A 13,613-nucleotide genomic window follows, 5' to 3' on the forward strand; every position below is an offset into this window, starting at 1 on the left:
GAAGAGATGGTCTGCTCTGGTGGGCAGGTGCAGGGGACTTTAGTGAAGATCTCTTTGCAGAAGTGTGGGAAGGGCAGTGGGAGGTCATGAGGGCCATCCTATGCTTGAGGTGAGTCACTGCAAGGACCAGAAGACCCCCCATGTCCCAGGAGACAAGGAGAGTGGCATCTGGCCCAGAGCAGAGTCAGGAAGGACAAGCTGTGGCCAACGTTGAGGAGTGCAGCTAGCCAGCAGGATGGCTTCCCTTCCTCTAGTCCCTCCTTCTGATCTGCCTGGGTTCCCAGAGGACCAGCTATAACCATGCAGATGGACCACCTAGCACCCATCAGTCACCTGGGTGTGTGTGTGGGGGTTGCAATCCCAGGGCCCAGTGAGGACACTTGCTGCAGTCCTGTTTCATTGTGTCTGTTGCTGAGGGGGCCCCCTTACTGCTGCAGGCATGTTCAGGGGTCACTGACCATCCCACAGCTCTTCCTCCAGAACCGGGTTCCCACCTTCTTTGTGTCTCAGGTTCCTGAGAGAGCTGGTGCAGCTCTTCCCGGCCCTCAGCCCAGCAGGCGCCATTATTCTTGCAAGGACCCTCAGCATCATCCTGCCCCAGAGTTGTGGGGCCCTGGCTTGTGGCATCTGGTGTTTTCACCCCAGGTACCCAGTACCTGCCCTCCTGTGTGGGTTTCCCAGCCTGGACATCAGTGTTCCTGGAGATAAATCAGTGCATTGGCCAGGATTTTGTGCATGCAACGCCACGGAGATGGGGCTGCACTGGAAAAGCACTGGAGAAGATAACAGAGGAGCATTTGGAGGGACAAGCCACTGGCCTGCTGGAGACAAGCTAAAACCTTGCTAATATTTGGTTGCATTTTAGGCCTAAACTTCCTGTGAACTGTAGCTTATCCAGCCCATACCAGCCCCGGCTCACCGTGGCTCCTCCTGGGCCCGGCCTCTCATTCACCTTGTGCTCTAGCTGAGCTCCCCCAACCCTACTCCCCCCAGACCCCTGATTCCATCCCCAGCTCCCTCCCCCAGGCACCTGGCTCAGGCCTGACCCTTACTCAAACCCCATCTCCCTCACCCACCTTTGAGATTCCCCCACCCCAGCTCAGAGTTCAACACCCCTGACCCTGGACCCTATTCCAGGTGGCCTTGCCTGTGTCCCTGTTCACACACTCTCCCATGCCTCCTCCCACTGAGAACAGCTCCTCTCTGCCACAAGACTGCTGTATCCATCAGGCTGGTTTTTGGGCTGTCTCTGGACCTACCTGTGGTGTCATATCATGTGCTGGGGTGGTGAGGAGTCAGAATCAGATCCAGTCAATGTCTCTATAGTGAGCAAAGCTGGAGAGACCAAATGTTGAGGGGCCACCTGTGGTGGTAGTGAGGAATGGGCGAGGGTTTCTTCTGGCTGACCAGGGGCCGCCATTGTCTTCCTTGTGGTGAGGATATTCCCTATTCAGTGTTGTTTCTCATTTCCTGATTAAGAAGAGGTTGAGAGGGGATGGCTTGTGACATATGGGGATCTTCAGAACACATGTTATTCCCATGATCCTTTTTGCCTTCCTCTTCCTCTGTGCAGCTGTGCTCATCCCTGTATGATCTGGAAGACCTTCAGGGCCATAGAGGGTTTGAGGTGGCTAAGACAGAGACCTGGAGGAAGGGTTACTGGGAGAGCAGGAGGTAACAGGAGAGGGGTTCTCTGACATTATGTTGCCTGGAGCCCAAACTGCCAGGCCTGGGGGCCTGGGTGGGATTGGGCTTGAGGTACCCACAGGGAGGATGTGGAACAGGCAGGACCTGACCACAGATGGGTGGGGACAGGGAGGTGGATGGCTGCAAGGTCCAGGAGCAGAACTGGGGTTTTCTTGGTGGTGGAGGATGGGAAGGGCTGTGCGGTGGTGGTGAAGGAGTTGTTCTGGATGTAAGGCTGCAGACAGGGAGGGAGGGAGTGGCATGGAGGTTCCCAGGCCAGCAGAAGGTCTGCCTGCATTAACCAGAGCTCCTGAGCTAAGCAGCCTGGCCTGGAGCATCTGCTGATGGAAGGTGTCTGGGCCTGAGCTTGCTTGGGAAGGGGACTGGATGGGCTGTGGGGAGTCTCCTCACCATCACCAAGTGGATCGTGTGTTCTCTGTGGCTGGGCATTGGACATAGGTACAGGGTGTGGTGGCTGGTGGGATCTGGTGAGACTCCTGGCCAGAGACCCTGTATGGGGGATCAACTAACTGAGAAGATCCCATCTTGTCTGTGCCTGGGGGCGCGGGGGAGTCTATTATTCTTGGCATGAGTAGAACAGATTGTTCTAGGCTAGAAAAAAATCAAACCAAAATAACAAAATGACTTAATTATTTGCCAGCACCCTTGGAAATTAATTATTCTTTCTAATATGAACCTCTAATGCAAGTTGGATATATCTCAGATGCGTGTGGGATTTTTAAAAAATTCTTTTTGAGTTTCTGGACTTTGCTACATTTACCCAGAGGCCTGTGTTTTCTGGCTCTTTTATTTTTCATGGGGCCCAGGTCAGAAGCCAGGCCCCTACTTTCCCCATGCCCATCAGGTGTCTAATCCCCCACCTCAGTCACTTCTGAGCCTGTCCTGGGGCACCGGGAGATGCCATTTCACTCACTGTGTCATATTATGCAGGTGACTTCTGGTGGGCCTCCTAATTCTGTCCCCACCTGTCCCAGTGCTGGCAGTGCCTTGTCATCTTCAAGCCCTGCTTTACGTTCGTGGCACTTGATGGAGGTGTAATTTATACTGGTGACATGCACACCTTCTGAATGGCCAACAGGTGGTTTTCAACAGATATGGCCAGGTATCGCTTAGCAACAGGAAAGTGTTTGGAGAAACGAGTTGTCAGGTGACTTTATTGTGGGGACATCACGCAGTGTGATGACGCACCACCCAGGTGGTGCAGGCCCATCACTGGGTGGCCTCTTGTACTGTCAAGCAACACAGTGCCCTGTGTAGAGGCGCATACTTATAATCCTAGTTCCTCCGGAGGCTGAGGCCAGCAGAGGATTGGGAGTTTGAGGCCAGCCTTGGCAACTTAGCCAGATCCTGTCTCAAGGTAAAACAAAAAGGGCTGGGGAGGTAGCTCATGGTCAAGTGCTTGCTCTGGTTCAATCCTGGGTATGCTTCCCCCCCCAAAAAAAAAAAAAAAGTAATAAACTGGAGACACGAGTCTAATGGAAGCACAGTGTAAGTAGGAGTCCACTCTGAAATAATGATAAAAACTTCAGTTAACAGTAAACATATCACCCTTTAATATGGTCACTTATTGTCCTCAAATGTCATGTACTACACATGACAGTATGCGCTACACTTTGTATGACTTTGTGCAGTAAATTAATTTATGTCAGCTCACTCTAGACATGAATTTATGATGGCCTTGAAGCCGTTGGTGACAGAAGTCTTTCAGCTTCATGTAAACATTGTACCAAGGATTGAACCCTGAGCCTTGGCCATGAGAAGCAGGTGCTTTACCATGAGCTGCGTTGTCCAGGCTGATCTGCACCTGTGATCCTCCTGCCTCAGCCTCCCAAGTGATATATTGGGATCTTACAGGACCACGGCTGTACATGGGATGTCACTGACTGAAATGTCTTATGTGGCACATTGCTGTACTTGTGCCTGGTGATCGTCCTCCCACCTAAAATACAAGCCCTGTTGTCCCCAGTTAGTTTCCTCCTGCTCCTTTTAGTTAGTCTGCACCCATGAAAGCCAACCGCCATTCACACAGTGAAGCTAGGTTGAACTTCAGAGGACTTGCATGTGACAGGCTGTGGTGCCTGGTTTCTGTTTCTCAACACACTGGGTTTGAGATGTACCTATCTTGTGTGTACCACTGAGTTGCTTCTTTAAACTTCTCATTTTAAATTGCTTCATTGAGATATGATTTACATAGCATACAGTTTACCCATTTAAAGTCTACAACTCAATGTATTTTTTTGCATATTTCATTTTGAATTTTTAAAATTGTGCTAAAATATAGATAATATAAAATTGGTCATTTTAATCATTATAGTAAGTGTATTATTTACTGGCATTGATTCTGTTTGCAATGTTGTGCAATATCACCACTATTTTCATATTTTTTCCATCACCCCAAACAGAACCCTGTAACCAATTAAGCAATAACTTTTCCTCCAGCCCCTGTAACCTCTAATCTACATTCTTCCCTATTCGACTTATTTCACATAAACAGAATTGTGTATTTGTCCTTTTGTGTCTGGCTTATATCACTTAACATGTTTTCAAGCTTCCTTTATGTCGTAGTGTAAATTTCATTCCTTTTTAAGACTGGATAATATTCTATTATATGGATATACCAGTTTGCTTATCCATTCATGTATTGACGGGCACTTGGGTGCCTTCATGTTTTAGCTATTGTGAGCAATTCTGCTGGGAACATGGGTGTATAAATGTCCGTTTGTATCCTCCTTTTAACCTAGGAGTGAAATTGAAAAGGATCCTATGGTAACTCTGGTGTCCAGCTGTTTGAGGACCACAGTGGCTGCACATCTGAGATTATGACCAGCAATGCAGAAAGGTTCTGATTTCTCCAGATCCTGGACAGCACTTGTTGGTTTATCTCTGTGTCAAGTTACAGCCATCTTAGGAAGTGTGAGTGGCATCTCATTTGGTTTGGTTGGCACTTCCCTGATGACTAATGTTGTCGAGCATCTTTTCAGGTGCCTTTGGCCACTTGTGTCTTCTCCTTGCCTGTGTTGCTTTTTCATGCTATCATTACTTTATTGACATATTTGCATATTGGGAAATACATACTTCATAAAAGTAAAACTTAATGCATTGGACAAATTTATATATGCACATGTAAATATCACCCATATTGAGACAGGATGATTCTGTCACACAGAAGTTTTCTATGCCACTTTCCATTAATCCCCACCTTCTTCCCATCACTGTGTATTAATTTTTAATCTTGCTTATTCTTGGATTTCATTAGATGAATAAAAAAACAAGTGTGTGTGTGTAAGTGCGTGCGTGCGTGTGTGTGTGTGTGTGTGTGTGTGTGTGTGTGTATTTGGCTGTGGTGTTCAGTGTAGTGTTTGAGGTCTGTCAGTGTTCTTGTGTATCAACCAGGACGTTTTCTTTGTTGCTGAGCAGTTTTCCTGAGTTTGGGTACAGCCGAGTTTACTCATTCAGTCTCTTGATGATGAATATTTGAGCTTTTTGCTGTTTTTGGCTTTTCTGAATATAGCCGCCCTAAACATTTTTGTACATGTCTTTATGTGGAGATAGTCTCTTCTCCTGAGTGGAGCTTCTGGGTCATAAATGAGGCACGTGCTGAACTTTAATAGAAACTGTCAGTTTTCCAGTGTGTTGTCCCATTTTATATCCCCAACCCCTGGGAACACGCATCCCGTCCCACACTGTTGCCAGCATTTGGTATTGTCATTCTTTAATTTTAGCCACTCTGGTGGGTGTGTGGTGGTATCTCATTATGGGTTAAATTTGCATCTCCCTGATGACTAATGATATCAGCACCTTCGCATTTGGAAAAGGTTGTGATTTACATTTTTCACATTAAAAAGTTAAGTGAGAAGATCCTAATGAACACCTGCAGAACAGCCCTGGGAGCTCAGGAAGTCCATTCTGATTGACAGATGTCAGTTTCAGATACATCTTCAATCACAAATGAGTTGGCAACTCAGTTAAAAAATTAAAAGTGAGGGGAGGCATGTATTTAAAGAATATTTGGAAAATAGCAGAAAATGGCCAGGCTATCTCCTCCCATTTTGCCCCCCACTGAGTACTAGCTTTCTAGAGGGAAAATTCTGGTCCTGACACACGCTGATAGCACCGTGATGTTCCTCCTCCAGCTCTGAGCACATTCCAGCCCCTTGGCCCTCCTGCCTCATGCTGACCTGGGATGCCCATCCACTAATCTCTGGCTATTCACAGCCTTCTCTGCACTTGCAACACAGCCCCTCCTCCCTGCTCCCACAGGGCGACTCTTGGCTTGGCTGAGGATGCTCAGTCTGCACCCGTGCCGTGCCAACTTCTCCCTTGCCTGGACCAGTTTTCGTAGTCTGTGTCCCTCAGTCCCCTGGGCCAGCACCACCTCATCATTGTTTACTTCCTCCTCTCCCTCCCAGGCAGCATCCCTGGGGGGCCTGTCCTGTCAGCATTCATCTTCATGTTCTCAGCCCGGCCAGGCCCCAGCAGGCTGCACTGCTGCTTGTTGGGTGCGGACAGATGCCCATGGGTTGTTGGGCACATGTTCTGAAGGATCTGGGCCTTCCTCCCTGAGAGCGTGCTTTCTGTGGTTTATTTAGTCACACCCTTCCCGAGTGTGTGTGGCCACACCTGTGTATTCCTAAATCTGTGACACAAAATACAGGCCCTTGGACCTTGCATCCTGACCTTCTCCCTGTGGCCACTGCACCCCAGCCTGTGACATGGGGCTGACCTTTGTCCCCATGGGAGCAGGGAGCCCCAGAGTTGGATGTGGCCAGGTGGCTGTCAAGACCAGCTCGGAGGTGTTTGAGGCATGGCCCGAGGCATCTAGGCCAGGACTAGGTGAGGATTTGTTTGGATCATGTATGAGAGAGACCAGGCATGACAGAAAGTGGATGCTTCTCCCTGTCCAAAGAAGCAGTGGTCAGGCTAAGAATTAATGAGGTGCATTGAGCTGTATCTGGCATCCCTGAGGGAGTGACCAAGAAGTGTGTGCCTGGTGCCCAGGTCCAGCGTTGGCACGTCACCATCCACCTGACAGCCCCCCAAGTGCACCAGCCTGGGACCTTGCCCATCAGGTCCTATAGCTCCCAGGCCATGTTAAAAGACCTGGATTCAGGAGGCCTAGGCTGGGGCGTGGATCCTGCCTGTCTCTGAGCTCCCTTGTGACCCTGATGGTGCTGATCCCAGAGCCTCACTTTGAGGGACTGGGGCTGAACCTAAACCTACCAGGAAAGAGCAACTTGGTTGTTGGTGACTGGCTGAGTGGTCCATTCTCGTCCACTCTGTGTGAGGCAGACCATCATTTGTACATCATGGAATTTATACTTGAGATAACATTGCCTTTAAGAAAGGATTTGGGCTTTCTTTATCATTATGGAGAATGTACTGATACCTGAGTGCTTGCAGTGTATGGGGGGTGGGCGAGCTGCTTGGCACATGCTCCAACCATCTGAGAAGGCTTAATTCTCTGAATTGAACATTTGTGGCCAATTTAGATTTTGGGGGTACTTTTATGTTGTGATTTTACAGGAAATTCATGAAACTGATGGTAAACTCTGGGTGCAGAAAGGTTCCATTCATTGTTCATTGGTTGCTGGTTATAGACTTATACAGACCCTCTCAACTCTTTTTTGGGGTCTTGGGGGTTGGCCCCTGGGCTTTGTATGTGCTGGGCAACTGGTCTACCTCAGAGCTACACCCCCAGCCCTTTTTATTTTACTTTGAGACAGGATCTCCCTGAGTCACCCAGGCTGGCCTTGAACTTGCCACCCTCCTGCCTCAGCCTCATGCAGCTGGGATCACAGGCATGGCCACTGCCTGCCCCAGCTCTGCCCCAGGGGTTCTTTGATGGAAATAACCTTTCTTTTTTTCACTGTTTACTTACAACCTATGAACTCACTTTTGTAATTAAACAGATAGGAGATGGGAAGCTTTGTCAGAATTTGTATTTTCATAAAAATTCTGCATTTTCTGATTATTAAATAGAAGCAACTATTCATTGTAGGAAAGAATGGGACTTTTTACTGGAGAAAAACATAAAGAAAAAGAAGTCACTAATAAGCTCATCATTCAGAATCGTCACTACTGAAATTTGGGTGCATTTCCTGGTATATTTTCATGCATGTTAATGGATGATTTTACAGAATTGTTTATAACAGTTTTCACTTTATATTACTGTTTCATACTGTCCTCATGATTAAACTTCTTTATAGTTTTCATTTTTAATTTATTTAATATTTTTGGTGAGGGGGTACTGGGGAATGAACTCAGGGGCACTCGACCAAATCCTCAGGCTGATTTTATATTTTGTTTAGAGACAGGGTCTCACTGAGTTGCTTAGAGCCTCACTTTTGCTGAGCCTGGCTTTGAACTCATGATTCTCCTGTCTCAGCCTTCTGAGCTACTGGGATCACAGGTGTGTGCCACCATACCTGGAATACTCCACACTTTTAGTAATACTTGATAACAGGAGATTATACACCATAGGACATTTTCTTAACCCCCATTTCCACTAATTTCAAAAGGAAAGGACATTTTTTTGAAAAAATGACATTGGCCCCGGGCCTGCAAGGTAGGCGGAACTGTGACCACCGCCAGAACAGGCCCAGTGGCCTGTGGAGGGGCAGAGCTGCCAACCACGCCTGCAAGGTAGGTGGACCTGCGACCCACAGGCAGGACAGGCCCAGAGGCCTGCTGAGGGGCAGAGCCGCCCCCTCCCCCCCATGCCTAATTCTTACAGTGCAGGAAAGGAAGGTAGGTGTTCTCCGAAGCAAAAAAAAAAAAAAAAAAAATGGCTTCGGGGTCTGCTGGGAGTACCTCAATCCCTCCTTTTACTTACAGGATTAGGTCCTCTGGTTTGATTCCACCCCAGGCACCCTCCATCTCCTAACATTTCGGTAGTCAGCTCTCAAAAAGTTCCCTGGGGTTCCTTTAGAGTACCCTCTGAGGTGTCAAAATTTGTAACTGAAAGTTACATTCCTGACCTTGAAGCCAATAAATGCCAATTTAGTAATGAGGACAGGGTTTGAGAAAAAGAAAAAGCGAGGTTTATTACTTTGCTAACAAAGAAGAAACACAGGGGACTCTTCCCCAAAGGTTGTGACTTTCTTGACCTGGAGGGACAAGGGGATTTAAAGGAGTTTCTCTTGTTAATCTGGGAGATACTCAGTTCTTTGATCCCCAGCAGGCATTGCCCTCTGCAGTGGGCGTGCTCCTGGCAGCCAGCTAGGGGCTTCTCTCATCCTGCTTAACAAAGATGGGTAAAGTTCATCACAGTTCTTTAAAACAAAGTACAAAGGGGTGTCAGGTTTACTTGCTTTATTATCCATTTTCATATCCAATATCATTAAGTTTTTACCACAGAAGTCACACAACAAAAGGCACAAAATCAAACAAACAAACAAACAAAAACATATAGAACACAGAACAAAACACAAGAAAACAGAAACCCAGAGCCAAAACAGAAAAACAGAGGTGAAATGCAACGTCTTGCTAAAGCTCCCGGGATAGGAGCATGTGCGTGCCCGTTGGCACTTCTCTACCCTTCCAGAGGAATTCCCTACAGAACAGAACAGAGGACAGAACGATTTCTCTTTACTGTCCGGGACAGGAGTATATGTGAGCCTCCCCAGGCCACCTTTCTGTCTTAAGAAGAGATCTCCCTTAACCAGATACCAGATGTTATAAAGACACCACTTACTATGGAGGACTCCTCCATCAGGTGCTTGCTAATAGTTTTAGTGTGGCTGTACACTGCAGTTCTCCAGGGACTGAGGCTCATTCCGAGGCCTTGGAATGTCTCAAGGTGCACACCCCCTAGAGGGCTCTGCAGCCTGGAGCCCTGAAGCAAAGGCAAGCTTTAGAATTTCCAGCAGTCTCCTCTTGTGGTCTGGTCTGGCAGGGTCATCTCACTGGGGAACTCCAAAACGTTAGACCAGGATGCAAGAAAAGACCACTGACTCCAATTAAAATCAAATTAAAGCAAGCTTATTATTTCAACTGACCAGGCTGTCTCTCACATCAAAAACCACAGGAACAAGACAGCACCAGCAGCTTTCCTGAAGCCCAGCTTTATAGCCCAGAAAGTTAAACAAAGGGGCGTTACAGATACAGAACTCTGACGAACATAACACTAATGGTAGTTGAAATTTTTGCTGGCCCCAACATCAGAATTTATGAGAATCATTAGAGAGGTTCATTATCTGGACAGGGAAGGCCAATATTTATGAGGTGTCACTGAAGTTTCAGAGAGGGCTGCTATCTGGTCAGAGAGCCAGGCATGGGTGAGTTCAAGGCACAGGCAGGCATGCCAAGCAGGATCAGAATTTGCAGTAATTATAGTAAAGCCGAAATTATATTTTCATGGCTTTCTGGCAAGATACTCACAATTTTGGGAGAAAATCAGGTTAGATCTATCAAAGAACACTATTCAAACCAAAACACACCCACATGGCCGTCATCTTCTTCCATATAGACACTCATCATAACATTATAACTGGGGGGTTTCCATAGGGGGAGCAGTCTAAGATGGTGTCCAAAGTAAGCTCTCATGCCCATCATTTGCAAAAAGTCATGGTGACCTGAACACCCTTCCTGAGAAACAGGATAGATAAAATGGGCCTGCAGTTAATACTGCTCTGCTTCTCAAATTAGAGGCCTCCTGTCTGCCACGGGTAGATTCTTTATGTGTACTGGAGTCACAAAAAGACCCAAACACCTGTGTGCCAGTTACTGTAGGGCTTGCAACAACTCATTTCACCCAGAGGATCCCTGTTCTTAGTTCATAGGGTTCAGGATCCTGACCAGAGGAAGGCAAGATACTTCATCCAAAATTATTTTTCTTTTTATACTTTTAGAATTGGATGGACATATGGGATCTTTATTTAGTTTCCTGGGGTGCTGAGAATCTAATCCATAACCTCACACAGAGCCAAGAGTCTGATTCAGACACATCTTTACAAAGCACTTTACCTAAAAGGCACAGATTAGGCCTTTTCATTTCCATTTGAAACTGTTTCCTTGAGGATTCACAAAGGGGTGTCCTAAGGCAAAGACCTCCCTGACACTCAGGGGAACAGAACAATAAGAAAGAAAAAAGCCCGGGAACAGACTTCTCCACAAGATGAACACTGTGGCATGGACTGCTCCTGATCATGCTACTTGGGTTGCTATCTATCCAAGCAGGGATTCTCCAGAGCAAGCCTGACGGGACACACTAATTTTTGAGTTTTCTGAGATTCTTGGCATTCCCTTCAGCAATACAGTCCATGGCCATGTCACAGAGCTTGAAGGTGGTACACATCTTGGACACAAAAACACAAGCCCCTTCAGAGAGTGGCCAAAATTCAGGAAGATTACAGGAACTTAGGATCAAGGTAGGTGTTGCCCATCTGCAAGGCAAGCAGCAGTCCATTCATCAATTGGCCATAGAAAGCTTTCCACTAGACAGGATACATTCACTACTCCATTCTTCTCTCTACTGTCTTTAACCACAAACCCAGTGGGATCGATTGACATAGAAACACTCACCATTAGCAAAAGGACTCACTAGTTAACAGTCCATTTCAAACACAAAAAAGGTTTTCCTCCATGTTCTCAGAACATGAGACAAAATGACAAATTCAAACACACACCCACTAAGACACACAAATCCCCTCTGGACTTGGTCTGCGTCTATCTACAGTGTCCTCTGATTGGTGGGTGAAATTATTTTCCCCAGCAGTGGACTGTCCTGTCTCAGTTCTGGTCTCCTTGGCCATCTTTCTGTAGTTGTCAGAAGCTAGCAATGAGGTAGTACATTCTTTATAAGAAAAGGCCCATCTTCAGACCATTCCAGGAATTTGGCGATCCACACATCACCAGGTGCCAAGAAAGAATGACTGTTTTCTTGGAACAGACAAACATGTGAGCCCACTGGAACTGGGACTGGCACTGGGTGACTCAATTCCTGGATCCCAACTTCAGAGAGTTCCATCATCAAGGAATTGAGGTGAGATCACTTCCTTCAGGGAAGTGAATGAGGTCATTGACTTGGCAACCATTTTGTCCTAACAGTTGTATCCAAGGATCCCATGAGATGGAGGCTGCCCCATCTTCCTGAGACATTTTCACAAGTTATAAAGGTATATATACCATAGGATCCCAAGATAAGCTATCAACACAGGCCTGATTGTGTCCATCTTCCCTGCATATCATGTTCGATTTGGGTTAGGAGTCATTCTGCTAGATGGATAAGGGAATTGGCAACTGGGATATTTATATGAATGTAAGGTGAAATGTAAGTATGAAAATAGAAAACTAGGTAAGATCTGAAGCACACAAGGGTGTTGGGCCCTTGTTTTGGATAAATAGTTTTGAATTATGTTCTGCAGTGATGAATCCTTTAAATCCATAGACAATGGCATAAGATCTTGTACCTGGGACTACTGAATGTAAAAGAGAACATCCAGTGAAATAGAGTCAGTAGGCAGGATTGCAGTGTAGGGTAAGGAAGAAGAGTGAGTTTAGGATTTGGACAAAAGGCCCTTTTTGCAATAGAATTTCTATTAGAGTGTTAATGTGAATGTCAGAACACATGAAGAGTCAGTCACAACAAGGCACTTAGGGAAATAGATATCAATACAGATGTTAGGAGATCAGGCAAAGTACAAAATGAGTAATAATATCAGGGATATTTTCAACAGGGGGGTGGTTGAAAATATTATCTGAGGAAGAAAGAAATGTATACTCACCAATAAGATTGAAATTTGAAAACAATAGGCAATGTAGACATAGATGATTTTAGTAATCCATGCTCTCATTAAAATTAGGCTTTGGTAGAATCATAAGGTATGTGGGAGTTTTGCATTTTGTGTCCACAAAATTATGTGATGGAAGGAATACATAGAGCAAGTGACATGCATATTTCTTCCACCATTTCTGGGAGCATGTTTTGAAACCCTATCATTTAGTGTTTGGGGATACAAATAGTTGTACCCTGTGTCTCCATATATAGAGATGATGCATGAATAGATCATATGGTGAATAAAAATATAACAGATGACTATTTTAAAAAATGGATTGAATTGATATTTTAAAATATACATGAAATCTGGTATTCATGTACAAACATTCAATCCAACCTGTTATACATCTAGTGCTAATATTAGGGTTACTAATTATAAGAAATTTTGTTTGAGTTTTGCTTCGAAAATGATGATGGAAATCAAAAGTAATTTGTTATGAAAGAAATCTCATGAAAAAGCAAGTAAAGAAACAGAGAAATACACGTATTCTGATACAGGGAGTGATTGAATGTGAATCATATGCATATCAATTTGTGAACTTGTGGAGGAAATGATATATTTTATGATGTATATATACTGAAGAAATAATATAACAATGTTGAATGAAAATTAACTTCAAAATACACATCACGTCCCATATAAATATACTTTCATTGATGTTAAATTGGGAGACTTACTGTAGAAATATTAGGGTTAGTTATCAATATTCACTGAAGATCATTTTGAGTATTCAGAAATGAATATGTATGTCAGGAAAATGAATATTTCTGAGAAATATCTTGTGAAAAGTTGATTATAAAGCCACCCAGGAGGACATGAAAGAATCAAGGTAGTATATATATATATGACACATGTATTTCATGTTTGCAAATCCGTACACTATATACATTAAAATGTAACAGTACATATACCAATCGAAATTCATAAGGGGATATATATCCTTCACATATCCATGCAAAATATTCATTTTCTTCCACATGGTTTTATTTATAAACTTCTTGAAGTATAAATCTCACCATAGTTTGAATTTTCAGTTCCTTCAGTATATGGGGAGGTGATCTCTTCACGGAATTTGTATTTTCCAAAGTCAGAGTACTGTCAAGAATATACCTGTGATGGCAGTAGGAT

The sequence above is a fragment of the Marmota flaviventris genome, chromosome 12 (genome assembly GCF_047511675.1).
Source record: "Marmota flaviventris isolate mMarFla1 chromosome 12, mMarFla1.hap1, whole genome shotgun sequence".
NCBI classification, from domain to species: domain Eukaryota; kingdom Metazoa; phylum Chordata; class Mammalia; order Rodentia; family Sciuridae; genus Marmota; species Marmota flaviventris.